An 18,679-nucleotide genomic window follows, 5' to 3' on the forward strand; every position below is an offset into this window, starting at 1 on the left:
AGTTCCTCTGCAAGCATTACAACATTTTTAGGGGGGAAAGGCAAATAAGCAGGATGGGATATAAGAGTTAGATAAAATTATGTATGTTGTGGGTAAAGTAAATAGAGAGAGGAAAATGTTTCTCTTTTTCTTAATAGTAGAACTCTGGGCCTTCCAATGAAGCTGAATTTTGGAAGATTCAGGACAGACAAAAGAAAGTACAGTGGTACCTCGGGTTAATAACTTAATTTGTTCCGGAGGTCCGTTCTTAACCTGAAACCGTTCTTAACCTGAAACACCACTTTAGCTAATGGGGCCGACCGCTGCTGCCACTGCACCGCCTCTGCACGATTTCTGTTCTCATCTTGAAGCAAAGTTCTTAACCTGAGGTACTATTTCTGGGTTGGCGGAGTCTGTAACCTGAAGCATCTGTAACCTGAAGCATCTGTGACCCAAGGTACCACTGTACTTCTTCACACAGTGCATCGTTAAACTAGGGAATTCTCTGCGACAAGAGGTAGTGGTTGCCGCCAACTTAGATGCCTTTAAATGACTAGACAGATTCTTAGAGGACAAAGCCATCACTGGCTCCTAGCCACAATTGGTGGATTTCTGGTGGATGCTTAATCTAGTCCTGCATCTTGCTTCCAACAGCAGCTTGCCAGATAGTGTTAGTTGGTACAACTCAGATGGAGAAGCTTTCTGTGTGCGCCCTGCTCACAAAACCCACACCTAATATTTCACGCATGACCTACAGATGTGGGAAGAGGTGCCAGGGCAGCGCTTGCTGGAAGGAGATGGCATCTTCGTTGGCTACCATGGCACCTTAGATCAGCTGCTTAGCCTACCTTGTTTAGCCTCTCCAAGGCTGTGTACACATTGCCTCTTATTCCAGCTCAGGTGGACTCCCACTGCTGGTGTTGGAAACCTAGTACACATGACGCTATCCCCAATCCTTATCTATTCTGTAGCTTCCTGATAAATACTGCTGTGTCACGCCTTTTCCCTCGAACCATATTCATATTTCCTTCAAGCCACATTCACTTGGGAGCCAGTGTGGTTTAGTGGTTAAGAGCGGTAGTCTCGTAATCTGGTGAACCGGGTTCGCGTCTCCGCTTCTCCACATGCAGCTGCTGGGTGACCTTGGACTAGTTACACTTCTCTGAAGTCTCTCAGCCCCACTCACCTCACAGAGTGTTTGTTGTGGGGGAGTAAGGGAAAGGAGATTGTTAGCCGCTTTGAGACTCCTTCGGGTAGTGATAAAGCAGGATATCAAATCCAAACTCTTCTTCTTCTTCTTTGCAGTTAAGGTGAGGTGTCTATATCTCAGACAGCCATTACACATGTGCAGCTGACAGCACATGCAGGGTTCAGAGCTTCATGAATATGAGGGTTGCAGGCATGGGGAAAACAAACAGTGAAGACACCCCTCGCCCCTCTCTGATGTGTACAGCAATGTGCGAATGCAGGTTGGAACACAGCAGGGAAAACGACCTCACTGCATTTCAAGCTGCCAATGTGTACAGAGCTCTAGCGTTAAGCTGACGTGGTTTTAAACTTCTATATTACTGCATTAAGGTTACAATACCAACTGTTTCAAGGGATTTCAGCTTCCTTGTGCCAACATCATGTTATTTCGTCTCACCCCTTTAACCTTCTTCCATCATTGCAAATTTGCTCCTTTGGCGGGGGTAATATAATATTTCTTCTCGGCGCCTCCAAATTTGAGTTCTAATTCAAGCCGAAGCAGGCCCTGGGCTTTCACAGAATTAATTCCACGTGCCTCTTTTGCAAATGCTTTGATTTTCTAGCAGGCCCCTTCCATCGATATGATTAAAACCAAGTTATGCTTTTCTAGATGGTTTAAAGAGGGAAATGAGTGGAATAGGAAAAGAAAAATCTGATAAAGAGCTGGTGGGTTATTTCTGGTGTGGAATTAAGTGAGACATTATCTAGCTTGCGGCGTGTTTGCATGCATACATGACCCTTTGTTAAAAAGAAGACTAAGTGTGATTGGATGGTTCCATTTATTTGAAAAACTATACATAATATGTGAATCGATTCACCAGATTGCTGCTGGTGGGGTGCCTAGCAACTTTCGCATTTCTCCTGGCCCAGTTTCTATGTATTTAACTCAGGACTTGATTTAAGCAAAGAGTTCTAGTCCTGGATCCTGGTTTGTTGGTATTCCAGCCCAGGACAGATTTTACTTATTTATTTATAAAACTTCTTAATGTCTCCACATTCGCTGCTGTGTCAGGATGGCTTGTAGCAATTTAAAAGCCATGAAATCCAAGAAAGAATAACTAAAAGCAAAAATAAAACAGGTAAAAAGAGAGGGAAGTGTAGCACCTAAAAACCCATTTAAACTACAAGGGATTGAACCAGAATAATCCTCAGTTTAAAAACAGGTCAGATAAAGTGCTGATGAAGAGAGTTCCTTTAAGCACGTACAGCAGGCATAGGCAAACTCGGCCCTCCAGTTGTTTTGGGGACTACAACTCCCATGATCCCTAGCTAGCAGGACCAGTGGTCAGGGATGATGGGAGTTGTAGTCCCAAAACATCTGGAGGGCCGAGTTTGCCTATGCCTGCTGTACAGAGTGCTTCCCAGACTCTGTGCCACTGAGTAACTACAACCAGCTGTGCCACACCAGATCTGGAATTGCAGGCATTGTGGTTTCTTAGAAGCCTTGAGCACCAAATTTCAGTATTTCCCATGCTAACAAATCAGCATGTGTTCATGGGTTTTCCCAGTTTAATTTGGTTGTGATGCTCTCCCACAAATACTTTTAAAATTAATTATTCCGAGATTTATATCCCGTCAAGCGCGGCTCCCTCAAGTCCTCAGCGTGGTTAACGCTGTGTAAAAAGAATTTTTGGAATGGAATGGAACGCCACGTCAGTGCCAGTTTCAAGTCATGGGCCACATGGCATTGTGGTCGGTCCTGTACAACGGGGGTGGGGAGACTTCAAGCTTCTAGAAGTACTGCTTACTGGCTGTTGGAGGGGAGTGGCAGTTGCAGTCCAGTGTGGCTGTGATGCTGCCACGCAGACTTCCCGCTTCAGTGCAGGCCTGAGAAGGACATCACTTCCTCCTCCACCACCAGTGCTTGTGGCTGTGGCTCTCCCACAATTGAAGCCAATCATGAGTGAGATGGTAGGGCATGGCTCTGGGAGTGGACCAGAAAAGAAAACACCTTCCCTGCAGTTCCCTTCCTGGGTATTTAAGCCAGCCACACCCTGCACTTGGCTCCAGTTGGAGCTTGATTCCAAGGGATGAGGACATCCCTGAAGAGACCTCCAAACAGCCAAAGAATCAAGTGGCTGTAGCAGCCGTGCCATCTAGGGTCTCTGAAGTGGCCAAAGTAGTCTCCTGTGAGGGCAGCAGCAGTGCAAGGGCCATCTAAAGAGGGCAAAGAGAGGCAGCCTGAACTCACAATCTACTAGGTTTGCTTTTATTAGAATCCCAAGACCTGCCAGCCCAGAGTCCTTCCGCTGACCCCAACTGCTATCCTCCTCAGTCTAACCCCAAAATATGTGAAGCTGGCTGTGAAGCCAGTACTACAGTAGAACCTCATGTGATGGATATTGCTGGAGGAATCTAACCATTTGGGTTTTCAGGTTGCAGAAAACCTGCAGCAAGGGCTTGAAGGGTTGTTGCTCAGGGGTAAAGGAGATGCTCTGCGTGAAGAAGGTCTGAGGTATGATCACGACCACCATCTCTAGGTAGGGCTAGGAAGGACCCCTGTCTGAAACCCTAGAGAGCTCCTGTGGTCAGTGTGGACACAATCTTGAGCTAGGTGGACCAATGGTCTCATTGATGAGGGCTCATCAGTGAGATCATTGGCCCATCTAGAAAGCACTGGTCCAAGAGATTTTCACAGGTCCGAGTGGTTTTCTGTTTGCCCTGCAAACAACGTGCTCTTTACCACTGAATTAGAGCAGATGTCAATCTGCGGGGGAACCCATTTGGGTTTTCTCAGAGAAATCGGTCGGACAAATGGAAGTGTGGGTGATCCCTCAGTATAAGGAACCTTCCTATCTTCAAAGAATCTGTCTGTAACCAAAGATCACTAGCAATCACCCAGAACCTGCAGTGAGGTTCAGTAGGGATGTTCTGCAATGGCCCTAAGCTATGTATTCACTGGGCTCTTTCAAGAGATGTAAAAAATGATTCTTCTCATGACGTGTGCATAACGCTCCATTAGCCAACTGCCATTTGATGTAATTTAGTGTGGCGTTTATCCTATTGACATAAGTTATTTCCCATACAATCCAGAGAATTGAGCTGAGCAGGGAGCCTTGCACTCTTGACAATGGGGAGATGGATAGTTATTACCTGAATGGTTATCAACATGAATTGTATAACAAATAGCGTGCCGGGCCTGATCTGTGTTTTGGCTGAGATGCTGTGTGTTTATTTCTCAGAGTTATTTTATAATGGGACACTCGTGGGAGGTGGAAGGGCCATTGCACAATCCAGATGAATGCACGTTGTTAAGGAGAATGCAGCAGATATAAAAGCAAAAGGGGGGGGGGATTGTATTCCTTTTCAGCGCTGGCTTAACAACCGCCAGCTCATCAGTTTGGGACTAGGGGTGTGAGAAGGTAGTGATTTCTTTCTTGCCCCATGTTTGTCACATGCAGCACTGTTTCTGTTCCACTGCAGTTCAGCTTCCAGCAAAAACATATGCCATTTGCCTCACTGTCTGCTGTGGTGCAATAACGTAATTAATTGTGTTATTATTACATTAATCCACAGCATTCATTTCAATGCAAAAGAAATGCACTGCAAATCAGGAAGGAGGGAAATGTCATCAATTACATATCAGTTGTGGACTGAAATCAACAACAGCAGCAAATACTGATTGTATGTGCTTTGCTGGTTTATTGACAATGTGGGATGAATAAACTTTGGTTGGCATCCATCTGTCTAAGCAAGCCAAGCACTGGCAATTTGCACTCCATTTCTGTCAGAATTCTCCAACATCAGTTTCTGGGACCCTCTCTTGGTACCTGGGCATTAGAAGCATCAACCTCGGATGGCTGCCATTCGTTACCCCAGGCCATGTGAAATATATGCAAATTCACATCCAATCACAAGGATTATAGGAGCCTTCCCCAACCTGCTGCCCTCTAGGTGTGTTGATATACAACTCCCCTGTGCCTGCCTGGATTGCTGAGAGTTGCAGTCCAAAACATCTGGAGAGTACCAGGCTAAAGAAGGTTGAATTAGGGCACACACACCACCTTGCCCCATGATAGAGGGAGCCCAGGGCCGCGTGATGTCAGTGTGCTGTGTGTGAATGCATGACATTGTATGCACACAAATGCCTGGCGGCATGTGTATGCAACTACCAGAGAAGTGGGGGGGAGCAGCCCTGTCAGGAGCTCGTCCTACACTTGAGTAGGACCCTGGCAGAGACACATGCCCGACTGGCATATTCCCTCCCTCCTGGTCAATCGTTCGGGAGCTTCAAGAGCTTTCTTCTGCCCGAACATCACAGTGCCCAATGCCAACAGACATTGGCACACTCAGGGATCCGCAGAGTGTTCGCAGCTTGCATGACAGACCTCAGCAACTCAGCATTTTTGTTAATCAACTTTATTTACATATAAATTACACACACAGCACTGCGACATGGCTCCCTCTCTCTCTCAAGCATCAGACAGCAAAGTGAAAAAACAAAGGACAATAATCCAACTTCACGGAACACAGTAACACAAACATCCTGTCTCCGTCACTTCCCACTTTGTGGAGTCAAAACATACACCGTCATGTGAAAGACAACATTCCCATGACTGCAATCATGGAGCAGGAATTCTAACAAACCCTCTGAATTAGAATTTTGTGGCCTCCATCCCCCTCCATATTTGGCACCCTTGAATTTAACACTTGCCTGGTCTGATTCAAGATTTGTTTCAAAAACATCGTAGAAAACAATTTTGGATTTTGTTCAGAGTTTTGGTGAACAGGGCCAGGAGGATGACCTGATACTGCTGCAGAACCAACCCTCCCTGTGTGCTTGCACTGTAATGCTTGCTTGAACTGAGCAGTTATAATAAACAGGTTCTTGCAAACAAAAGACTTGAATGGGTCTCTCCTGCAAAGCAAAGGGCACCTTGGTTTACTGGGCAAAGAACACCCTACATACTCAAAGATGCAACTGACTACCATACACGGTTATTGCTATTGCCTGAGAGGGGAATGTTGTTGCCATAGCAACCTGCCTCCCTGTGAGTGGCCAAGAACATAGGGAGGGGGGAGAGGGGAAAGGGAGAGACAAGCAGCCTCACAAGATAGTTAGCTGCAAGTTGGAGGCATTCAAGAACCACCTACTTGGGGGCTCTCAGTTTGCTGACTGGTTAGGTAGAGAGGAAGCTGCCTTATGCAGAGGCAGACTAGGTTTCAGACAGCAGTCTGTCCCATTTCTACCTGGAGATGGCAAGGACTGAACCTGGACCTTTACTCTTCACCTGAGCTACAGTGATATATGTCATGCTTTTAAGGAGTACCATAAGCAGAGGACTAGAGAGGGGTTCCTGCCCTTATTCAGCTTACAATCAGGGTGGAGAACCTGTGGCCCTCTAGGTGTTGATAGGCTACACACCATTTGCCCAGTTGGGGCAGGTGGTAGATAGTTTCTGGTAACATCTGGAGGGTCTCCAGTTCCCCTCCTCCTTGATCCAATTTCTGAGAGGGGAGAAGGAGGCAAACCAAGAGAAGAGAGCAAAGTGGTGCCCACATGTTACATTTAATGAGTATACAATCTGTGTACACAAGCAAGCTGAGCTGTGCACTTGTACACATGTAATGTCCATTGAGTGTACGGTCTGTGTACTGTGTTAGAGATTTGGGGAGTCAGTTTGGATGATGCCTGCAGGCCCCTTCCAACCCTGTGATCCTGTAGTTGTGAAAGGAAAATGTTTAAGATGAAACTTGCTAAACCAGCCAAAACAGTTCCTTTCTTAAGGCAATCGCCCTGGCTGGCCAGTTAACTACTGCCATTTGCATGTCCAAAGAGGTTGCTCTGTTGCTCTGGGGACAAATGGGTGGGCCTTTTCCCACCATGTCATTCCAGGATGGAGAGAAAGAGAGGCTTGTCTTGCTCTGTGCTGGACTCAGAACTGTGGCTTGAGGATCTCCCTGGGAACCTAATGGGCAGACAAGATATGTTGGGGGCTGTTAGTGCTGTGAGCCCTTCCATCCTATGCTCAGGTTATAAAGGTAAAAAGGGTAAAGGGACCCCTGACCATTAGGTCCAGTCGTGGCCGACTCTGGGGTTGCGTCACTCATCTTGCTTTATTGGCCGAGGGAGCCGGCGTACAGCTTCCGGGTCATGTGGCCAGCATGACTAAGCCGCTTCTGGCGAACCAGAGCAGCGTGTGGAAACACCGTTTACCTTCCCACCGGAGTGGTACCTATTTATCTACTTGCACTTTGACGTGCTTTCGAACTGCTAGGTTGGCAGGAGCAGGGACCGAGCAACAGGAGCTCACCCTGTTATGGGGATTCGAATTGCCAACCTTCTGATCGGCAAGTCCTAGGCTCTGTGGTTGTATACAGATTGTATACAGGTGTAAATAAACCATTTATCCTAAAGACACCACAGTAGCCATTGGTCTTCATTCAAAAGAAAATAAGCACAGGAGCCTCTCACAGACTGGGGTGTGTGAAAGAATGCTATAGCTGAGCTGTACAAATCGATCTTTTGCACAAATACCTGTACATGTGTAGAGACAGTTGGCATCTGTGTTCATTGTAATGTGTGAACGAGCCTGGAGAAAGTAATGGGTTATAGATTGCACAGATATTGAGGGTGGGGGGGGGTGAAGAGAAGAGAATCAAACACTGTTTCCTTGAGCTGACTTTGGCTCCCTACAGCCAAGTCTCAGAAGCCCCCGGACTCAATCAATAGATGCTTGTTCCAGCGACACTGAAGAGCCTTGTCTTCAGTAGTTTTCTTCCTCAAGTGGATGTTTCCTTGCACGCAGGAGGATTTCAGGGACGTTTCACTTGTAATAAAAATAATCTCAACAGCCTTTTAATTGGTTCTTGTGACACTTTGCTTGTAATCAATGTTCTCCTCCGGTCTGGCCTGTAATTTGGTTCTTGAGAAAGCAAAACAAGAAAATGGGAGTCACGTGCGCCTTCAATTAGGTGGGGACGCAGGGCTGTCTGCTCTTCTGGGTACCGGTGAATCCACAACCTCTGGGAAATGCTTGGCAAATGGCCTTTAACAAATACATGAACTGGGGGAGGGTAAAACTGAGGGAAAATGGAAAATGAGAGCCTGTAATTTCAGCTGAATAATGGCAGGAGATTGAATCATAAACACTAATAAAATGACATCATGGCTGGACATGGCCTAGCAAAAGACTCTCTGTATTCCAGCTGCAGATTGATGGGCATAAACAAATTAGTCCCTAAATCATTGCAGTGGGAGGTTGTTTGCATTTATCTGTTTAGATTTCTAGTCTGCCCCCCTTGAGTTAGATGTCATTAAAACACCAAATTCAATGCAACCAACAATATAAATACAGTGGTACCTCGGGTTACATACGCAATGGTTGTTACCAAGAGAAATATATAACAATACTATTATATGCAGGAGCCTTAGAAGATATGTGGTAAAACTGTGAAGCTTCCATCAACCCGCCTTGGACATCAGAGGAGGCAACCACACCAGATGTTTACAAGGCTGCACTTCCACTCCAGCAATGTAGTCTCTATGGTTGGCAGCTATGACTACTGAAGGGCCACGACCCCTTAAGCCAGGCTTCCTCAACCTTGGCCCTCCAAGATGTTTTGAGACTACAATTCCCATCATCCCTGACCACTGGTACTGCTAGCTAGGAGTCATGGAAATTGTAGGCCAAAAACATCTAGAGGCCCGAGGCTGAGGAAACCTGCCTTAAGCCACTCCTGCCACCAGCATCACTGTAGTTAGATGCATTGAGTGGTACCGGCTGGCAGAGCTTGAGGAGAGTAGCTGCAGCAGCTAGCGCCCCTCTCCTCCCCACAGGTCCCGCTACACCACTGTGAGAAGCCGGGCTGCCTCCTCCTCCTCCTCCCCTCACCCTTTCCTGCCCCCTATCCCCACTTGCAGAATTCAGGACTCTGCATGACATAGTGAGAAGCTGTGACTCTTAAGAGTTTTCGTGATGGTCTGTCAAGGAGCTGTCAAGGAGCCTGGTCAACCACAGGGCAGGCACACACACGGCAGGCATGGAATACAATTAGCTCCTCATTAGCAGAAAACTACAAAACAGCAGAGTCCTCTGCTAAGATAATCCAGCTAAGATGTTGCTGAAACTGGCCAGTAGCTCCACCCCACTAGACTTTCACTCTGGGTCCTTCCCAAGCAGGTGAAGGCTGCATCGGGGGGGGGGAGCTCCACCTCTGAGCTGGGCTGGCCCATGGTTCAGCAGGACTCTCCTCGATCAGGGTATCAGACGAGAACTGCTGTGTAGCTGTCAGGGACTGGGCAGAGGAGGAATGGAGGAGACCGCCTCCCCAGCCTGACCCTTCCAGAGAAGAAGGAGACCGTTCAGAATTACAAGAGGGGTTTGAGGGAGTTCACAGCTCAAAGGCAGATGAGGGGCAAAGCTGGGAAATAATGGGAAAGGAGGAGGAAGAAGAAGACGTACCAGGGGATAAACAGCTGACAGACTCAGTGTCTTTAGAAAGCATTCCAGACCTCTCTTCTCCCAGAACCCGGCAGGCATTGAAAGTAGGAGAGCAGAGAGCTCAAAGGCAAAAGGCCCATTCCAGCACCCATAGCGATGATGCATGAGGAAGTGAGAGAGACGGAGGGGGTGGAGATTCACTCAGAGCAATGCCATTACTCCAAGAGGCTACATTTCTAGCCCCTCTCTGTGAATATTGAATAAAAAGCATTGGTAAGAACTTTCCTTGTCTTATCCATTCCTGGCAACCTACAGCGGGGGTTTGGATCCTCTGACACCAGACAGTAGCAGAGCCAACCTCTGACTCCTCTCTGAGTCTGCGCTCGCACTGTGACTGTCAGCTTCTAACCCTGTCCTGGAAGACCTTCGTTCTCCTGATTGCTCAAACCACCTGCTTCTAGCACCTCCCAGTTCATCCCTTCTGCAGGCTGCTCTTCAGGGTCCCACCACCAGAATCTGGGATCTAAACACGTCGTCTTCTGTGCCCTCCCTGGGGAGCTCTTGGGTCGGCAGCTCCCACCAATCTTCCTCATACAGCCAGTCCCTGGCACAGCCACAGCATTTTCACGGCAATTGGAGACTGCTACCAATTGGAGACTGCTACCAATGGGACGCGGGTGGTGCTGTGGGTTAAACCACAGAGCCTAGGACTTACCAATCAGAAGGTCAGCAGTTCGAATCCCTGCGATGGGGTGAGCTCCCGTTGTTCAGTCCCAGCTCCTGCCCACCTAGCAGTTCGAAAGCACGTCAAAGTGCAAGTAGATAAATAGGTACCACTCTGGCAGGAAGGTAAACAGCGTTTCCGTGTGCTGCTCTGGTTCACCAGAAGCGGCTTAGTCATGCTGGCCACATGACCTGGAAGCTGTACGCCGGCTCCCTCAGCCAATAAAGCGAGATGAGCGCCACAACCCCAGAGTCGGTCACGACTGGACCTAATGGTCAGGGGTCCCTTTACCTTTACCTTACCAATGGCAACTGACCAATGGCTACCGCTGCCTCCATGGTGGAAGGTAGTAATGCTTCTTAATTCCGGTTGCTGGAAATCACAGGAGTGGTCTTGCGCCAAGGTCCAGGACGCTGGATTAAATGGGCTGTTGGCCTGATCCAGCAGGCTTGTCTTATTTGTTTTGTTCTTAAATTAGGACAGCGCTCTGCCAGCATGTTGACTCTGCGCAAAAGAAGATTTGCAATGCTCTCCATAAATTCACCTTCCAGAGGAACTTCAAAATGTGGTGCCATGTTTTATAATAACAATCTAGAATGCTGCAGTGCCCAAAAAAATTCTGAGGCATTGCTGCAAAACACTGCCATTTTTTATCAATAAGCTAGTAAATTAACATTTCCCGACCAGGAAGTAAGGCAATGGAGTGCTGCCACCTGGTGGTAGACGTGGGGGTAGCTTCCCCTGGGCAGAACTGTATCGTGCTTAAGGAATGTATTGGTGAAAAATGTAATCCTGGGTGTAGATTAAGAGATGTTGAATCTGAATGCTAACTGGGACTGAAGCAATTATTCAGGATAGCTAAATTTAACCAAATGGCTTGCAAGGATAAAATGTTTGGGAAACTATTAATTTAGATAAATGAGACTGATATACATGGGGTTAAATCAATATGACAAATACATGCTGAATATTTTGGCCAAACGATGGGTACTTATAGTATTTCATTAGTAAATAATAACATGTTTAGTCGGTTAAATTACGGTCCTTAGTCACAAAGACTTTTAAAAATCTGAGTTTCAAAGAAATTTAGAAACTGTGTTTCCTTTATTGATTAATTCCTGTTGAAATTAGCCCAAATTGAATTTCTTCAATTTTATTCTAATTAGATTACTTTGAATGTGCTAAATGTAAATGTGTGTAATTTAACAAATTGTGCTTTAATTTTTATTTTAATTAACCATTTTAATTTAATCAACACATTTATCATTTTTAATGAATTTATGGCTTTAATTTGATTTAGTATGTAAATTAAAATTGCCACTCAGATTTATTAAGGTCATGCCAAAAAGAAGCCCTCATTAGGTCATGTGTAACAGAGCACGTAGCAACCTCCCGGGAGTGCCAAGCAATGTTCATCTAGCTTGTAAGTGCTGGTAATTCTCTGTATTTCATACAGGGAAACAGTTTGTAGGACTGTATCCCATTTCCAGTATTCACCAAAGACTCCTCAGTAAGCTTTGCCATCATGAGATAAGGAGGCAGGTCTATGGATCAGTAAACTGTCTAAGGAACAGGAAGCAGGAATGAATGCAGAGTTCTGAAAAGGAAGGGATATAGAAAATGGATCAATATTGGAGGTCTGAGCTTTTTCATGAATAATGCAGAGTTAGGGACGAAAAGCGAGGTAGGTGAGTCTGCTGTTGATACAAAATTGTTCAAGGTACTTTAAACAAAAAGAGGTTGTAAAGTGCTCCGGAAGAATATCTTCAAACTGAGTGAATGGAGAGTAAAATGGAAATGGTTCACATCTGTCTCAGGAGTCAATGGAGAAGAGCCACCTTTGGGGGTGAAGTCAAGACTGTTGGAAGGTTGGCTGTAGAGACGGATATAGGAGAGACATGTTTTGTTGCAGCTGGGGCAGATGAAGGTGTCCGGTTGTGCAGCCTAAATTATCGAGAGCCTGGAGCAACTCCCCCATGAAGAAAGGTCCTAGAACAATAGGATTCAGAATGCAGCAGTCTGATTGGTCCACAGGAGCCACCCAATCAAGCTCCAGGTGGAAGTGAATCCACAACCTGATTGGCCTACAGGAGAATCCCGGAATTAGCCAATCACATGGGGCCCATTGTGTAAATAATGTATATAAAGCAGACTTTCTGGGGGAACTTCCATTCCTCCTCACCACTATGAGCTGAATAAAGAGCATGAAATCCACTCTCGACTCTGAGTATATTTTAAAGGGCCATACAGTGAAGCTGAACATTGGGAGATTCAGGACACAATCAGAGGCACTACGCCCTTATCACCACCATGAGTCACTGTGATAACAGGATGTTGGGTTAAATGGATCTTTGGTCCAATCCAGCCAGGCTGTTCTTAAGTACTGAACAGCTATTCCCTCTCTCCAGGGAACACTGGAAATTGTAGTTTGTTAAGATTGCTGGGAACTCTTAACAAACTTCAGTTCTCGGGATTCTCCCTGGCTGTTAAAGCGGAATGATAGAGCTTTAAATGGTGGGTGTGGATGTGACCTTAGGCCACATTCACTCTCTTTAAGGCACTACAATACTACTTTACTTCCTGCCAACCTAGCAGTTCGAAAGCACACCAGTGCAAGTAGATAAATAGGTACCGCTCCGGCGGGAAGGTAAACAGCATTTCCGTGCGCTGCTCTGGTTCGCCAGAAGCGGCTTAGTCATGCTGGCCACATGACCCGGAAGCTGTACGCCGGCTCCCTCGGCCAATAAAGTGAGATGAGCGCCTCAACCCCAGAGTCGGTCACGACTCGACCTAATGGTCAGCGGTCCCTTTACCTTTACCCAATACTACTTTAAGCAGTCATGGCTTCCCCCAGATAATTCTGGGAGCTGCAAAGAGTGCTGAGAGTTGCGAGGAGGCCCCTATTCCCCTCGCAGAACTCCAATTTTCAGAGAGGCTTAACAATCAATCCTTCACAGGGAACTCTGGGAATTAAAGCTTCCAGTGACCAGGATCCTCTGAGGGGAGCCATGACTGTGGATGTGACCTTAAGTCACTTCACCAAACTACAGTTCCCAGGATTATCTGAGGCAGATCCAAGCTTCGAAAACCTTCTTCCTTCTTGTAAACACAAACAGTGGGCTGTTGTACTCATGTTTTGCTTGTGTGTTTTCCAGAGGCATCTAGTTCGTCCCTGTGAGAAAGAGGAGATTGAATTAGATGGGCCTTTGGCCTGATCCAGCCACAGGGCTTTTCTGATATCCTCACTTTTCTTGCAGCCTCTGTGATTAGCGATTTGGCTTCCTTCCTGGCACTAATTGCTTTTACAACTCCTCTTGTTCTGCCTCGGCAAAGAGGTGAGCGGTACTCCAGGCCTCCGTGTCCTTTGTTCCACCGCTGATACTGTTCCTTCTCCTATCTGAAAGTGCTGCAGCTTAAATTCTTTCTCTGTTGCCGCTTTGATGTTGCAGGTTTTCTATGGCGTCTTTGCTGCTGAGATAATACAGTTCCATCTGCTTCCTTTTCAACACCAATTTCGTCTCAACTCTCTTTTTTTTGTTCGGATACAATAGCCTCATCTCAGTAGACCTTATTGTCCCATAATTGCACTCCTATCTCTATGGCAGACGGGACTCGTTTGGATGCGATCACCTTTTTCTTCCCCGTTCCATCTAAATAATAAAATTTATCCATTCATTCCTCACTCTCTTTGCTCACCTGCATGTGATGGATCTGGCATCCACATGAATAAAAAAAGCCCTTTACATAACAGCATGGTGGAAACTATGCCTCCTCTTCATGGGGATTCGCATGGCAGAAACATAACTAGTCACTTCCTCTCCTGGAGATAATCAATCTTGACATGAAAGCTTCAGGGAGTTCACATCACTGCATGACTAAGAGACTGAGTGATGTCTCCCAGTCTGAATCTCACCTTCTGCCATGAACTCACCAGACGACATTAGGCTAGCTGGAATTCTTCTCTGCCTCAGCTTTTCCATCTGTAATATGGGGATAATATACCGTATTTACTCAAATCTAATACACCATCAAATCTAATGTGCACCTCAGTTTTCAGAACCTTGAAATCAAAAAAAGTACGGTATTTGCTGGCGAATGTAAATGTGCCATCGAATCTAATGCGCACCTTAATTTTCGCAATGTAATTTGGCCAAAAAAGGTGAGCATTAGATTTGAGGAAATACGGTAATAACACTCACTGATGGGCTATTGGTACAGGGTCACATGGGAAATAATGCATATGAGGTGTGTTGAGCTGTTAAGAGTGCCATACAAATGCTTTTGCTGCTGTTTGGTATTCGCACAGCAGAAAACTAGTTGCATTGGTGCAAGGATTTTCCCTTGCACTTCCCTCCTCTTCTCCCCTCATAAATCTGTTTTAGGGATTCCCCCAGTCCTCTGGAGACATGTGGGATGTGGGAGCAGAGGAGGAAAAGTGTACATTTATGTGCTAACAGAATGAGCTCACTGGATACTGAAGCTGAAGGAAATCAAAATGAATAGATTCACCCATCCCTGACCTCAGGTGCGCACACAGCTGACCTTTGAAGTCTCCCAAATTCAAGCCCAGCCCTGCTAGGCCAGACTTGCTTCCATCTTGCCTCGATCTGCCTGCCACATCATGGAAAGCAAATGAAAGCCCAAGGGAATCTTCAGAGGCCTGGACTTTTCTACTGGCAAGATTTGTGCAACAGTTAAAGGGCCATTCCCTCCCCTCTCTCGCTCTCTCTATGACTCCCTGCTTCACCTTTCTTATTCTTTTTTTGTCCCCTGCAATAAGCCAGTTCCCAGCAATTGCTGTAATAACAACACTTTTTTGCCGAGGGAATTGGGCTGCGACAGAGTCCCTATCATTTGAGAAAGGGCTGTGATTATCCCTCCATCGGCGGCCTGCGAGGACCACACTTTATCACACAACTAGCAGCCGCAAGTATGTCTGGGTCAGTGGGGGAGCAGGACGCAGCACCATCTGCCTTTGGGGCACTGGTTTCCATTTCATTTCCTCTCCAAACAAATCGTTCTCCCGGTGGCAGCTGGTAGCCCCTGGACCTGATGGAGCAACCTGGAAACAATAAGGTCACATGGAAGGAGCCAGGTTGTTTTGGGATTTCTTCTGGTCCTCCTTTCTTCCAAAGGTGTGGACACTGAAGCATGACATTGCCTAACCTGTTGCAATTTGTGGTATCATGATGATGATGATGATGATTTATTATTTATACCCTGCCCATCTGGCTGGGTTTCCCCAGCCACTCTGGGGGGCTTCCAACAAAACACTAAAATACAATAACCTATTAAACATTAAAAGCTTCCCTAAACAGGGCTGCCTTCAGATGTCTTCTAAAAGTTTGGTAGTTATTTTTTCTCTTTGACATCTGGTGGAAGGGCATTCCACAGGGTGGGTGCCTCTACTGAGAAGGACCTCTGCCTGGTTCCCTGTAACTTGGCTTCTCATGGTGAGGGAACTGCTCTCAGCGCAGTGTCCGGGCAGACGCTCCTTCAGGTATACTGGATCGAGGCATTTAGGGCTTTAAAGGTCAGCACCAACACTTTGAATTGTGCTTGGAAACGTACTGGGAGCCAATGTAGGTCTTTCAAGACCGGTGTTATATGGACTCGGTGGCCGCTCCCAGTCACCAGTCTAGCTGCCGCATTCTGGATTAGTTGTAGTTTCCGGGTCACCTTCAAAGGTAGCCCCACATGGAGCGCATTGCAGTAGTCCAAGCGAGAGATAACCAGAGCATGCACCACTCTGGCGAGAGATAACCAGGGTTCCCTGCCCCACACCTAAATTTTCAGCCCTTTCCAGAATGTGGAGGAATATTAAATGGTGCAGGGGACCAAGCTTTGGCACCAGCAGGGGCGTAGCGTGGGGAGGCCCAGGGAAGCCGTGGCCCTGGGCACAGGTTTTTTGAAAGGGCATGAGGGGGCACAACTAGGCGTGCTCCCCGGCTCCCTGACTCACCAAGCTGTGCCTGGGCCAAGCCTTCAGGGCTGGGACAGTGGTTGCACCTCCTTCCCCTCATGGCCAGTGAAGGGATGCCCCTGCCCCTGGGGTGGCCAAGAGGCAGGGGGTGGGCGCTGTGCCCATCAAGGAGAGGCAAGAAGCTCTGGAAGCCACCTCCTCCTTTGCAAACGGGATGCCCCTTTGAGCCTCTTCCTCCCTTAACTGGCTGCCAGCTCAGACTGCCACGGCTCGGTCAGCTGGGAGGGCTGAGGTTGGGGCGGCCACCCACTGTGCCACTCTGTGACATGCCCCGGGCACCGAGAACCCACGCTACACAACTGGACACCGGATCACTAGATAGACTAGGACCCATTCTATTCTTGTGACGTGTGTGTGTGTGTGTGTGTGTGTGTGTGTGTGTGTGTGTGTGTAACACATTATAGTCACAAGAGTAGAGTGGGAGAGAGAGAGAGAGAGAGAGAGAGAGAGAGAGAGAGAGAGAGAGAGAGCGCTCTATGGATGTAGCAGCCGCTTTTCAGTGCTCATTCCATTTTGACCCATTTGCATTACTCCACCGGCTTCCAAACTTCCAATTGCCTTTGGGCCAGATTCCTCCATCGCCACCAGGCGTTCCTTTCTTCTCTCTCCTCTTTCGTGTCCCCTGGGTTGTCACTCCCTGGAACTCAATTAGGCTTGTCAGGTTACCTTTGAGCTGATTTAAATTCAGCTTCACGAACCGAGCGCAGTGGAGAAGAGGGAAAACATGAAGAAGATGAGGCCACCCTCCTACTCCCACCCAACCACCGATGGTGCCTCCAGCCATGGAGAATGAGGTGGGCTGAGCAAATGAAAGGCCAACGAGAGAGAGAGAGAGAGAGAGAGAGAGAGAGAGAGAGAGAGAGAGAGAGAGAATACTGAGGAAGCTTTGTGACAGAGGTGGCATGAGGAGGATTCCAGGTGAGCTGGCGCAGCTGGCAACAGAGGTGGGTGCGCATTGCCTTCGGCTGGCAGCTCCCCCTCCACACAGAAGCCCGTCAAAAAAAAGCTTTCATAAATATTGTAACAGAAGAGGGGGGAGCTGAGCATGGAACAGGTGAGATGTAGCTAACTGTGCAGAAATCTTGTCTTTCTTAACACACTTGCAAGCCTCAATAGGAAACAGGATTAATTCGGTTAAATGGAAGCTGGTCCGTGAGGGCAAAAAAAGCTCTTCCCCACCAACTTCAGCCCATCTGCTTCCCTTCTTGCTCACAACCAGCTTTGGGGGTGGCACTGCCAGGCAGCTTCTTCCTCCTTAAGACTCATCCATACTGCGGTTTAATGTTGATTCTAAGTGTGTCTTGCACCTCCCTTAATTCCATATGCTGTTCTCCTCCAAATCACTGTCTTCCCACACTTTCCCCTTCCTTCCTCGATCTGGGTTTTCTCATGCTGCTCTCCTTACCCCTACTAGGGGGAAAGCCAGACCGAGGGAAATGAAATCCTGGGAAGGCAGCGATTTGGAAGAGAACGCCATATGGACAATGGAACATTCATGGAGGTACGCGAAGCACTTAGTATCCACTTTAAACAACAGTATGGATGAGCCCCGCATCTCCGCATCACCCTTGTGCAACCCAAGCAGGGAGGAGGATGGGGACAAAACTAGGATTAGTTGGCCCTGCCTGTCATTGGCTCAGTCTCTTGTCTATCATCAGCTCTGGCTCCACCTACTGTTGGGTCTTTCACCCCACCGGTCCCAGTGGGCAACAAGCAGCACAGATTCAGTTCTTGTTATGTTTTTGTTCCAGCAGATTCCAGATCAGAATAGCATCCCATGGCATAACACCATGCCTGTGTGGGAGGCTGGGTTGCCTAGCGAGTAAAATCTTGAATCATGGAGACCATGGATCATACTTGGTCTCCTTCCATGGGCAGCAAAATCAGTGGAAGTTTTTCAGGCAAGGAGAAGGATGATGTGTTGTTGCTATAAGAATACAGTGGTACCTCGGGTTACAGACGCTTCAAGTTACAGACTCCGCTAACCTAGAAATAGTACCTTGGGTTAAGAACTTTGCTTCAGGATGAGAACAGAAATCATGTGGCGGCAGCGGGAGGCCCCATTAGCTAAAATGGTGCTTCAGGTTAAGAACAGTTTCAGGTTAAGAACAGACCTCCAGAACGAATTAAGTTCTTAACCCGAGGTACCACTGTATAAGGAGAGTCTGCAGGATCAGGCCCGTGGCACATCTAGTCCAGCATCCTGTTCTCACAGTGTACACCCAGAGGCTTGTGGGAAACTCTCAGGCAGGACATTAGCACAAGACCACTTTCCCCTCCTGTGGTCTCCAGCAACTTGTATTCAGAGCATTACTGCCTCTGAGATGGTCCTTTTCAGGTGGGGTGGGGGAAAACAGCAAC

At 47.3% G+C, this 18,679-nt stretch overlaps 2 long non-coding RNA genes across 3 annotated transcripts in view; one reads left to right on the forward strand and one right to left on the reverse strand.

The window, feature by feature from the left end:
- Nucleotides 1-18,679, forward strand: part of LOC308574702 — a 301,005-nt gene that overhangs the window by 131,025 nt on the left and 151,301 nt on the right. The gene's annotated exons all lie outside the window — the stretch shown is intronic.
- LOC308574693 lies at nucleotides 6,727-17,143 on the reverse strand. 2 transcript variants are annotated; one of them, XR_014002542.1, is made up of 3 exons: nucleotides 16,877-17,143; nucleotides 14,032-14,315; nucleotides 6,727-7,136 (listed from the first exon to the last, which is right to left on the reverse strand). It is a non-coding gene; the product is annotated as an uncharacterized lncRNA (long non-coding RNA). The 2 variants fall into 2 exon arrangements; XR_014002543.1 differs by having other exon boundaries at nucleotides 6,728-7,136; nucleotides 14,249-14,315; nucleotides 16,877-17,142.

The sequence above is a fragment of the Podarcis bocagei genome (genome assembly GCF_964188305.1).
Source record: "Podarcis bocagei genome assembly, chromosome: 15".
In the NCBI taxonomy this organism is placed as follows: Eukaryota; Metazoa; Chordata; class Lepidosauria; order Squamata; family Lacertidae; genus Podarcis; species Podarcis bocagei.